Source organism: Xenopus laevis, chromosome 3L (genome assembly GCF_017654675.1).
Source record: "Xenopus laevis strain J_2021 chromosome 3L, Xenopus_laevis_v10.1, whole genome shotgun sequence".
Taxonomy (NCBI): Eukaryota; Metazoa; Chordata; class Amphibia; order Anura; family Pipidae; genus Xenopus; species Xenopus laevis.
Genome location: NC_054375.1, coordinates 123,181,895 through 123,193,348, shown reverse-complemented (window position 1 = coordinate 123,193,348; position 11,454 = coordinate 123,181,895). Strand labels below are relative to the sequence as shown.

The 11,454-nt window shown below is 41.0% G+C and overlaps 1 long non-coding RNA gene across 1 annotated transcript; it reads left to right on the top strand.

The window, feature by feature from the left end:
• The first annotated feature begins 7,264 nt into the window (after window positions 1-7,264).
• LOC121401174 lies at window positions 7,265-10,797 on the top strand. The gene is made up of 2 exons (XR_005966158.1): window positions 7,265-7,310; window positions 10,691-10,797. It is a non-coding gene; the product is annotated as an uncharacterized LOC121401174 (long non-coding RNA).
• Window positions 10,798-11,454: the final 657 nt, after the last annotated feature.

Below are 11,454 nucleotides of genomic sequence, written 5' to 3'. Positions count from 1 at the left end.
AGATTGGTGAACTCCCAAAAAATTACAATAAATAATTTTTTATATTAATGCTTGAAAGGGTTGTATATTGCCATATTAATCCAGGGGCAAGAAGGAACAACCTGGTTATTTTCTGAATCAGTACTATGTTTATTGCTTTTCTAAATACGTTTTATTTATTAGTATGTAGTATATTTCCCATGGTCCTTACCTGCATGCTGTTAGATATACTGTAACAAATTCTTATAAAACAGTAACGGCATAATAAATATATAATTTGATGTGTTGTAAGGACATTTTCTGGGGCTTTTAAATGCGTTGTTCACCTTCTAAACAAGTTTTTTTTAGTTCAGTTGTTTTCAGATTGTTTCGCAGACTTTTTTTTAATTACTTTGCATGTTTTTTATTTGATAATTTTCCAAAGCTGAAGTTTAACCCTTTAAGTGCCACAGAACGTAGAATCTACGTTCTGAGGCAAAGTAACTTGAAATGCCACAGAACGTAGATTCTACGTTCTGCAGCATTTCCCCCAGGCCAGGAAGCGATGCGCAAAAAAAAACGGCGCATCGCTTCTAACAGGCACAGATCCCCCTAGGCAACGAGCAGAGGCGGTCCACTTACCGGATCCCTTCGTCGATCGTTGCAGGCAGCCAATGGGAGCAGTGGAGACCACGAGGAGCACACTGATGACGTCTCCACTGCTCCCCCTATAAATAACTCCCCCCAACTGTCACACCTTCCCTCCTGCTGCGCACTTATGGTTGCTGGAGTTCCCCCTGCTGCCTGTCTGAGCTTTGATCGCTGGATTGGTCGCCTGGATTGCCTGGATTCAACATTGTGAGCTGAACTGCACCTCTCTACACCCTTTACTTTACATATTCTCTCTAAAAAAAAAAAATCTTTTTTTTTCTTCTGTCTTTGGCCTTAGCACACTTACAGGCAACTTTGCCAAGCTCACACTCACACTCCCACACTCACACACTCACACACACACACTCACACACACACACTCACACTTACACACTTACTTTCTTACTTTTTATCTCTACTTATTTTTTACTTTGATTTCTTTAGTCATTTGTCTTTATTTGTTGCTCAAACTTTATTTCTGCTCTGATTTGATTGCGTTTTACTGTTTTTTGGCCATTTTCATCATTGGTTTGTGATTTTATTGCACTTTTATTGCGCTATTACTTGTTTTGTTCTCATCCGTTTCTGTTTGCAGTGACGCTGGTGGATCTAGATTTCTGACCACCGATTTCACTCCAATAACTTCATTTTATTGCTTTTAGTGATTTTATTACGTTTATTCTTTATATTTTTCTTTACTGCTGGTTTAGTTTTCTAGAAAAGTTTTCCCCTACCCAAATAACTGTTCACTGTATTGCTTTTGGTGGTTTTATTACGTTTACCCTTTGCATTGTTCTTTGCTGCTAGTTTAGTTCCCCAAAAAACTTTCCATTTGCAGTGACGCTGGTGGATCTATAGTTCTGACCACCAATTTCACTCCAATAACAGTTTTTTTATTGCTTTAGCTGTTTTTACTGCTTGCTTAGTTCCCCCGAAAAAGTTCCCTTTGTAGGTCACTAGTGAATCTAGGACCCTTGACCGCTGATTTTAGTGTATTCGCTGTTCTTTTATTGCTTTGAGTAGTGTTGCATTTTAGTGATTTTTCAGGAGTTTTCTTTGCACTGTTTATTGCACACTTTATTGCTTGTTTAGTGCCCCAAAAGATAGTTCCCTTTGCTGTGACACCATTTAGTGGTCTTATTCTGTTTTCTGATTTTAGGTGATTGTTCCAGAAAGTCAGGGATTACGTGGATTGTAAACTGTGCCATATCTTTATTCCATAGCATTCCATAAGGTTCATTTGTTCAAGCTCAAGGTTTTTTCCTTCTGCTTGTTTGTATTGGTCATATCTTGCTGCCTTGCTTTTTTTTCTTCTTCTGGTTGTTTCTGTTAGCAGGGGTTAACTGTTGGTCATATCTTGCAGCCTTGCTTTTTTTTTTTCTTCTGGTTGTTTCTGTTAGCAGGGGTTAACTGTTGGTCATATCTTGCAGCCTTGCTTTTTTTTTTCTTCTGGTTGTTTATATTAGCAGGGGTTAACTGTTGGTCATATCTTGCAGCCTTGCTTTTTTTTTTTCTTCTGGTTGTTTCTGTTAGCAGGGGTTAGCTGTTGGTCATATCTTGCAGCCTTGCTTTTTTTTTTTCTTCTGGTTGTTTCTGTTAGCAGGGGTTAACTGTTGGTCATATCTTGCAGCCTTGCTTTTTTTTTTTTTCTGGTTGTTTCTGTTAGCAGGGGTTAACTGTTGGTCATATCTTGCAGCCTTGCTTTTTTTTTTTCTTCTGGTTGTTTATATTAGCAGGGGTCTCAGTCATCTTGCTGGCTTGCTTTTTTTTTTTTTTTCTTGTGGTTGATTGTATTAGCTTTTTTTTTTATTTGTTTGACTTGCCTATTGATTCTTAGCTTTGTAGTTGTCTGTAAATTTCTGGCACAATGGCCAAACGGTTTTATACCGCTGAGGAAGCGGCTAGGTATTGCGAGGACTCCAGCTCAGAGGAATTTAGTAATTCCGATTCTGAGTATGTCCCATCTGATGACTCTAGTGAGGAATCAGAGATTGGTGATAGCAGCACTATTAGCGCAGAGGCTAGTAGTGGCAGCACGCTTACTGCTGAAGAAGCAGAGGAAGAGGCAGAGGCAGAGGCTGGTGGCAGTGTGCCAGATGCACCCATGGAGGTTGAAGAGGGTGAGGGTAGTGATGATGCAGCAGTTGGAGCGCCTATGTGGGGGCCTCCCTGTAATTATGCCCCCGAAATTCCCCCATTCACTGCAGTCGCGGGCGTCAAGGTGGACACCACTAACTTTCAAATCATAGATTTCTTCAATCTTTTTATCACAGAGGCCATCCTACAGGACATGGTCCAGTACACAAATTTATACGCTGAGCAGTATCTTGCCAGCCACCCTTTACCAGGGTATTCAAGAGCCCAGGCGTGGTATCCCACTACTGTAAATGAAATCAAAAGATTCCTGGCGCTCACATTGGCAATGGGACTCGTAGAACGCAATACCTTAGCTTCATACTGGGATACCACTACAGTCCTTTCCATCCCTCTTTTTTCAGCCGTTATGCCAAGAAACCGCTACCAAATTTTACTGCGGTTTCTTCATTTTAGCAACAATGCAGCGGCTGTTCCCCCTAATGAGCCCGGTCACGACAGGCTTTACAAATTGAGGCCCCTTATAGATAGCCTGTCTCAGCGCTTCGCAGAGGTCTACACCCCCTCCCAAAATATATGTGTGGACGAGTCCCTTTTGCTCTTCAAAGGGCGCCTAAGATTCCGCCAATACATCCCTAGTAAGCGTTCTCGCTATGGGATGAAATTTTACAAACTCTGCGAAAGCAGCACGGGCTATACTAATTCTTTCATGTTCTATGAGGGAAAGGACACTAATTTGGACCCCCCCGGTTGTCCCCTTGATTTGACTGCCAGTGGTAAAATTGTCTGGGAGCTCATATCTCCACTGTTGGGCCGAGGTTACCACTTATACGTGGATAACTTCTACACTAGCATCCCCTTATTTAGAACGCTTTACTGGTTGGACACCCCAGCCTGTGGCACCGTTAGGCAAAACCGCAAAGGACTGCCTAAGGAACTGGTGCAAAAGAAATTAAAACGTGGAGAAGTTTATGCTCTTAGAAGTGATGAGCTCCTGGCACTAAAATTTGCAGACACAAAAAATGTTTGTATGCTTACTACTATCCACAATGAGAGTGTAGTTGTCCAACACAGACGTGGCAGGCCCGCAAAATCAAAGCCACTCTGTTGTAAAGAATATAGTAAGCATATGGGTGGCGTTGATAAAACAGACCAAATTCAAACTTACTATGACGCCACCAGAAAAACCAGGGCCTGGTACAAAAAAGCAGCAATTTACATGATTCAAATGGCCCTTTATAATTCCTATGTCGTTTACAAGGCGGCAGTACCAGGCCCAAAATTGTCTTTATACAATTATCTGCTGCAACTGCTCCCTGCCCTTTTGTTTGGTGATGTACAGGAGGTTCCAGAAATGCCTGGCAATGACAATGTTGCCCGAATGGTGGGTAAGCATTTCATTGCACAAATTCCACCAACTCCTAATAAAAGATATGCCCAGAGAACTTGTAAGGTTTGCCGTTCCAGGGGTGTTCGAAAAGATGTGCGATATTTTTGTCCCAAGTGTCCTAGCAAGCCTGCTTTGTGTTTCCAACCCTGTTTTGAGGTGTACCACACTGTGGTACACTACGAGAGGCCATGAGTTGTGTTGGTAGGTTAGGGTTCTCTGGGTTTGTTGGTGGTAAAAGGATGTAGTAAACTTGGCATGCTCTGTTTTTATGCACATGCTGGCAAAGTGATGCTTTTTATTTCGTGTTTTTTTGAAGTTGTGATTGTGCAGTGGTTTTTCAGGTTCAAGCCCCTTTTGAGATATAACATTTCACACGCTAGGTGTCTATGCACACGCTAGCAATAACTGGTTAGGTGTGCTGGCAAAACGATGTGCTTTTTCTTTTGTATTTTGTGCAGTGGTTTTTCAGGTTCAAGACTCCGCAGACAGACGGCACTTCTGGAATAGGTTTATTGGGGTTGCTGCTGTAAAAACCTAACGTGTTTCGGGAGTAGATCCCTTAGTCATAGGTCCTATGACTAAGGGATCTACTCCCGAAACGCGTTAGGTTTTTACAGCAGCAACCCCAATAAACCTATTCCAGAAGTGCCGCCTGTCTGTCGAGTTTTGTAGCGTCCACAGTGGGGACACTGTTTGACTGAGCACCTGGATATAGGCAAGAGCGGTGAGCAGTAGCGGTCCTTCTTTGTTCTTTATTTTCAGGTTCAAGCCCCTTATTGAGATCTAACATTTTACGCTCTAGGTTTTTATGCACACGCTAGCGATAATTGGTTAGGTGTGCTGGCAGAATGATGCGCTTTTTTGTGTTTTGTGCAGTGGTTTTTTGGATTCAAGCCCCCCATCGAGTTCTAACATTTCACGCTCTAGGTTTTTATGCATGAACTAGCAATAACTGGTTATATGTGCTGGCAAAATGATGTGCATTTCTTTTGTTTTGTGCAGTGGTTTTTCAGATTCAAGCCCCCCTTGAGATTTAACATTTTGGCAGGTACCTACTTGGCTTATAACTAGGTTATAGATATTGGTAATCTATAGATATTGATAAAAAAAGTTTGACGATGCAAAAGTTGGCATTTTTTTTCTGTATAGTAGTGATCTTGGTAGTGATTTATGGTGTAGAATTTGGCACAGGGTGAGCAATTTTTTTGTGCAGTGTAGCAGTAAAAACAATTGTATGTAGGTTTGTTCTTAGTCTATGCATTCAGCTTTTGTGTTGAGCTATGGTGCTTTAGGCCAGTTGTAGTTTTATGGATAGCATTTGTATTGCGCTGGTGCTATAGCAAACTGAGGTGCTGGTTGGTCGAGAGGGCGCACGATAGAACTTGTGGTGTGTGATGAATACATGGGATGATGTGCATCTCTAATGCTGATGCCACAAGTTTTTTTTTTTACTGGCACCTCAAAAGCTCCTCTATCAGCGCATTTATCTATAGTTTTGTCTGTATTTCTGGGCAACATTTGCATTTGTTTTTGTAGATTTAGGCATCTCTGGATTTGTGGGTAGCATGTCTTCAGTTTTCGGTTTTTGAGCACAGGGTGGCGGAACACTATGGTCTTCCATTTAGAATTGTTTATAGTGTAGGCATTCAGAATCTTTTTCCCGAAAAGTTGTGGTTGGAACAATCCATTTTTTTTGTACTTAGGTTGGACAAGTTGCAGTGGCTCTCTGAATAGGAATAGTACTTTGATCACGTGCCATGTCTGCCACCAGTAGGGCACCAGCTTTTTTACAAACTTCTGGTGTGCACTTCTTAGGACACTTGCATAATTTATGGGTCAAATGTACTATGGATTCTTGCAAAAATTAAGTTTTGTCCAAACGATCTCCACCTGTGTAGCTCACTTTCCTACTCAGGCCACACCAGCCAGGCCAAACTTTTACTCATGCAAAAAATGTAGGATAGGAAGGAGCATTACAATCCGCAGACTTGGCTGCAAAATACCTTTATTGTCACAGCATGTTTCGGATCATCATGGATCCTTTTTCAAGTGAGGATCCATGATGATCCGAAACATGTTGTGACAATAAAGGTATTTTGCAGCCAAGTCTGCGGATTGTAATGCTCCTTCCTATCCTACATTTTTTGCATGATTACTATGGATTCTGTTGGTAAATATATTTGCAAATGTGGTACAGATTTTGTCATTGGTGAAGTGTAGGAAGAAGCACAACAGGACAGATGAAGTCGTTGCACAACAGGACAGATGAAACTCAGACGCTCCAATAAATCGAAAAGGGTGAGTGAAATATATTTTTGGGGTAGTGGGGCCCAGATGCAGATCCATCAGAGTAGTCCCAAAATTATTGGGTATAAATCTAACTTTGTAAATTGTCTTTTCCTTTATTTCAGACCAAAGCACTGAGTTCTACAAAGGATTGTGGCCACAATTATCCACGTAGTAAAGCAGGAATGGCATCTCTGAATAGTTGAAGGTGTTTATTTTCAAGAAATCTATAGTTTGTGGGGGTTATTTTATTGTTTAGGGACAGTTTAGGATAAAATATGGATGCATTCACATAACTTCACAGCCCGAATATTATGCATTGTGCCTGTGTTGGGGTGTTGGGTGGCTGCGTCTCTATGTGTATCCATACATATGGGGTATCGTTTTATTCAGGGGAACTTGCAGATTGCCATTGAGCAGGTTTTTGTTAGTTGTCATGGAAACTTAGGGAGAAATCGAACTTTGTAACTCTCTTTTCCTTTATTTCAGACCAAATCGCTGTCTTCTACAAAGAACTGCAGCCACAATTCTCTGTGTAGAAAAGAAAGAATGGCATCTTTGAAAAGCTGAAGAAGTGTACTTTTAGGAAATAGATGGCTTGTGGGAGTTATTTCACAGGTAAGGGGCAGTTTAGAATGAAAAGAGTTGAGAACTGCACATAAATTCACATCCCCAATATTATGCATTGTGCCTGTGTTGGGGTGTTCGGTGGCTGCGTCTCTATGTGTATCCATACGTATGGAGTATCGTTCTATTCAGGGGAACTTGCAGATTGTCATTGAGCAGGTTTTTTTAGTTGCCATGGAAACTTAGGGAGAAATCGAACTTTTTAACTCTCTTTTCCTTTATTTCAGACCAAATCGCTGACTTCTACGAACGACTGCAGACACAATCCTCCATGTAGAAAAGCAAGAATGGCATCTTTGAATAGGTGAAGAAGTGTACTTTTCGGACATATATGGTTTGTGGGGGTTATTTCACAGTTTGGGGGGTGTTTAGACTGAAAAACTACAAGTAGTACACATAGAGAGCAGCCCCCAGATTTTCAACTGCAATTGCCCTTATGCGTTGCTCCTGTTTTGGGGTGTTTGGGGGCTACGTCTCTATGTTTATCCATACATATGGGGTATTGTTCTATTCAGGAGAACTTGCAGATTGTCATTGAGCAGGTTTTTTTTAGTTGCCATGGAAACTTAGGGAGAAATCGAACTTTGTAACTCTCTTTTCCTTTATTTCAGACCAAATCGCTGACTTCTACGAATGACTGCAGACACAATCCTCCATGTAGAAAAGCAAGACTGGCATCTTTGAATAGGTGAAGAAGTGTACTTTTCGGACATATATGGTTTGTGGGGGTTATTTCACAGTTTGGGGGGTGTTTAGACTGAAAAACTGCAAGTAGTACACATAGAGAGCAGCCCCCAGATTTTCAACTGCAATTGCCCTTATGCGTTGCTCCTGTTTTGGGGTGTTTGGGGGCTACGTCTCTATGTTTATCCATACATATGGGGTATTGTTCTATTCAGGAGAACTTGCAGATTGTCATTGAGTAGGTTTTTTTTAGTTGCCATGGAAACTTAGGGAGAAATTGAACTTTGTAACTCTTTTTTCCTTTATTTCAGACCAAATCGCTGACTTCTACGAACGACTGCGGACCCAATCCTCCATGTAGAAAAGCAAGAATGGCATCTTTGAATAGGTGAAGAAGTGTACTTTTCGGACATATATGGTTTGTAGGGGTTATTTTACAGTTTGGGGGGTGTTTAGACTGAAAAACTACAAGTAGTACACATAGAGCGCAGCCCCCAGATTTTCAACTGCAATTGCCCTTATGCGTTGCTCCTGTTTTGGGGTGTTTGGGGGCTGCGTCTCTATGTTTATCCATATATATGGGGTATTGTTCTATTCAGGATAACTTGCAGATTGTCACTGAGCAGGTTTTTTTTAGTTGCCATGGAAACTTAGGGAGAAATTGAACTTTGTAACTCTTTTTTCCTTTATTTCAGACCAAATCGCTGACTTCTACGAACGACTGCGGACCCAATCCACCATGTAGAAAAGCAAGACTGGCTTCTTTGAATAGGTGAAGAAGTGTACTTTTCGGACATATATGGTTTGTAGGGGTTATTTTACAGTTTGGGGGGTGTTTAGACTGAAAAACTACAAGTAGTACACATAGAGCGCAGCCCCCAGATTTTCAACTGCAATTGCCCTTATGCGTTGCTCCTGTTTTGGGGTGTTTGGGGGCTGCGTCTCTATGTTTATCCATACATATGGGGTATTGTTATATTCAGGAGAACTTGCAGATTGTCATTGAGCAGGTTTTTTTTAGTTGCCATGGAAACTTAGGGAGAAATTGAACTTTGTAACTCTTTTTTCCTTTATTTCAGACCAAATCGCTGACTTCTACGAACGACTGCGGACCCAATCCTCCATGTAGAAAAGCAAGAATGGCATCTTTGAATAGGTGAAGAAGTGTACTTTTCGGACATATATGATTTGTAGGGGTTATTTTACAGTTTGGGGGGTGTTTAGACTGAAAAACTACAAGTAGTACACATAGAGCGCAGCCCCCAGATTTTCAACTGCAATTGCCCTTATGCGTTGCTCCTGTTTTGGGGTGTTTGGGGGCTGCGTCTCTATGTTTATCCATATATATGGGGTATTGTTCTATTCAGGAGAACTTGCAGATTGTCATTGAGCAGGTTTTTTTTTAGTTGCCATGGAAACTTAGGGAGAAATCGAACTTTGTAACTCTTTTTTCCTTTATTTCAGACCAAATCGCTGACTTCTACGAACGACTGCGGACCCAATCCTCCATGTAGAAAAGCAAGACTGGCTTCTTTGAATAGGTGAAGAAGTGTACTTTTCGGACATATATGGTTTGTAGGGGTTATTTTACAGTTTGGGGGGTGTTTAGACTGAAAAACTACAAGTAGTACACATAGAGCGCAGCCCCCAGATTTTCAACTGCAATTGCCCTTATGCGTTGCTCCTGTTTTGGGGTGTTTGGGGGCTGCGTCTCTATTTTTATCCATACATATGGGGTATTGTTATATTCAGGAGAACTTGCAGATTGTCACTGAGCAGGTGTTTTTTAGTTGCCATGGAAACTTAGGGAGAAATTGAACTTTGTAACTCTTTTTTCCTTTATTTCAGACCAAATCGCTGACTTCTACGAACGACTGCGGACCCAATCCTCCATGTAGAAAAGCAAGACTGGCTTCTTTGAATAGGTGAAGAAGTGTACTTTTCAGACATATATGGTTTGTAGGGGTTATTTTACAGTTTGGGGGGTGTTTAGACTGAAAAACTACAAGTAGTACACATAGAGCGCAGCCCCCAGATTTTCAACTGCAATTGCCCTTATGCGTTGCTCCGGTTTTGGGGTGTTTGGGGGCTGCGTCTCTATGTTTATCCATACATATGGGGTATTGTTCTATTCAGGAGAACTTGCAGATTGTCATTGAGCAGGTTTTTTTTAGTTGCCATGGAAACTTAGGGAGAAATCGAACTTTGTAACTCTTTTTTCCTTTATTTCAGACCATATCGCTGACTTCTACGAACGACTGCGGACCCAATCCTCCATGTAGAAAAGCAAGAATGGCATCTTTGAATAGGTGAAGAAGTGTACTTTTCGGACATATATGGTTTGCAGGGGTTATTTTACAGTTTGGGGGGTGTTTAGACTGAAAAACTACAAGTAGTACACATAGAGCGCAGCCCCCAGATTTTCAACTGCAATTGCCCTTATGCGTTGCTCCTGTTTTGGGGTGTTTTGCGGCTGCGTCTCTATGTTTATCCAAACATATGGGGTATTGTTCTATTCAGGAGAACTTGCAGATTGTCATTGAGCAGGTTTTTTTTAGTTGCCATGGAAACTTAGGGAGAAATTGAACTTTGTAACTCTTTTTTCCTTTATTTCAGACCAAATCGCTGACTTCTATGAACGACTGCGGACCCAATCCTCCATGTAGAAAAGCAAGAATGGCATCTTTGAATAGGTGAAGAAGTGTACTTTTTGGACATATATGGTTTGTAGGGGTTATTTTACAGTTTGGGGGGTGTTTAGACTGAAAAACTACAAGTAGTACACATAGAGAGCAGCCCCCAGATTTTCAACTGCAATTACCCTTATGTGTTGCTCCTGTTTTAGGGTGTTTGGGGGCTGCCTCTCTATGTTTATCCATACATATGGGGTATCGTTCTATTCAGGGGAACCTGCAGATTGTTATTGAGCAGGTTTTTGTTAGTTGCCATGGAAACTTAGGGAGAAATCTAACTTTGGAACTCTTTTTTCATTTATTTCAGACCAAATCGCTGACTTCTCCGAATGACTGCGCCCACAATTTTCCGTGTAGAAAAGCAACAATCGCATCTTTGAATAGCTGAAGAAGTGCACTTTTCGGACATATATGGTTTGTGGGGGTTATTTCACAGTTTGGGGGTGTTTAGACTGAAGAACTGCAAGTAGTACACATAGAGCGCAGCCCCCAGATTTTCAACTGCAATTGCCCTTATGCGTTGCTCCTGTTTTGGGGTATTTGGGGGCTGCGTCTCTATGTGTATCCATACATATGGCATATCGTTTTATTCAAGAGAAGTTTGTCTTTCAAATTGTCTGTAGTTATAGCATTTAGAACGGTGTTATTTTGTCAGATTTACATTTGTTCCTGCGTCTTAGTTTGCATTTTAGAAAAAAACTAAAAATGCAACAAAAAAGCTCTAAATATCATGATGCACTGGTAAAATGTGTTTGAATTTTGAGTGAAAACTACACCACCCCTAGAAACCTGAAGGTCTGTAGTTTTTAAAAATACCAAACATGAAGGGATAAGTTAGATTTACATATAAGTTATGCAGCATCAACTGTCACGTGTGCTTATCTACTTTGTTCTGGTGTAAAATTATACAAACTGCTGTTTTAGTTTGGGGGTTACTCCTGGACAAAGAAAGTGGGTTACTGATACATATTTGGTATCGTTGGACTTGGCAGGATCTGGGCTTTTAGAAACAGAAAAAAAATTCATGTAAAATTAACTTTTCTGTGGAAAAAAAACTCAAGATATACACAA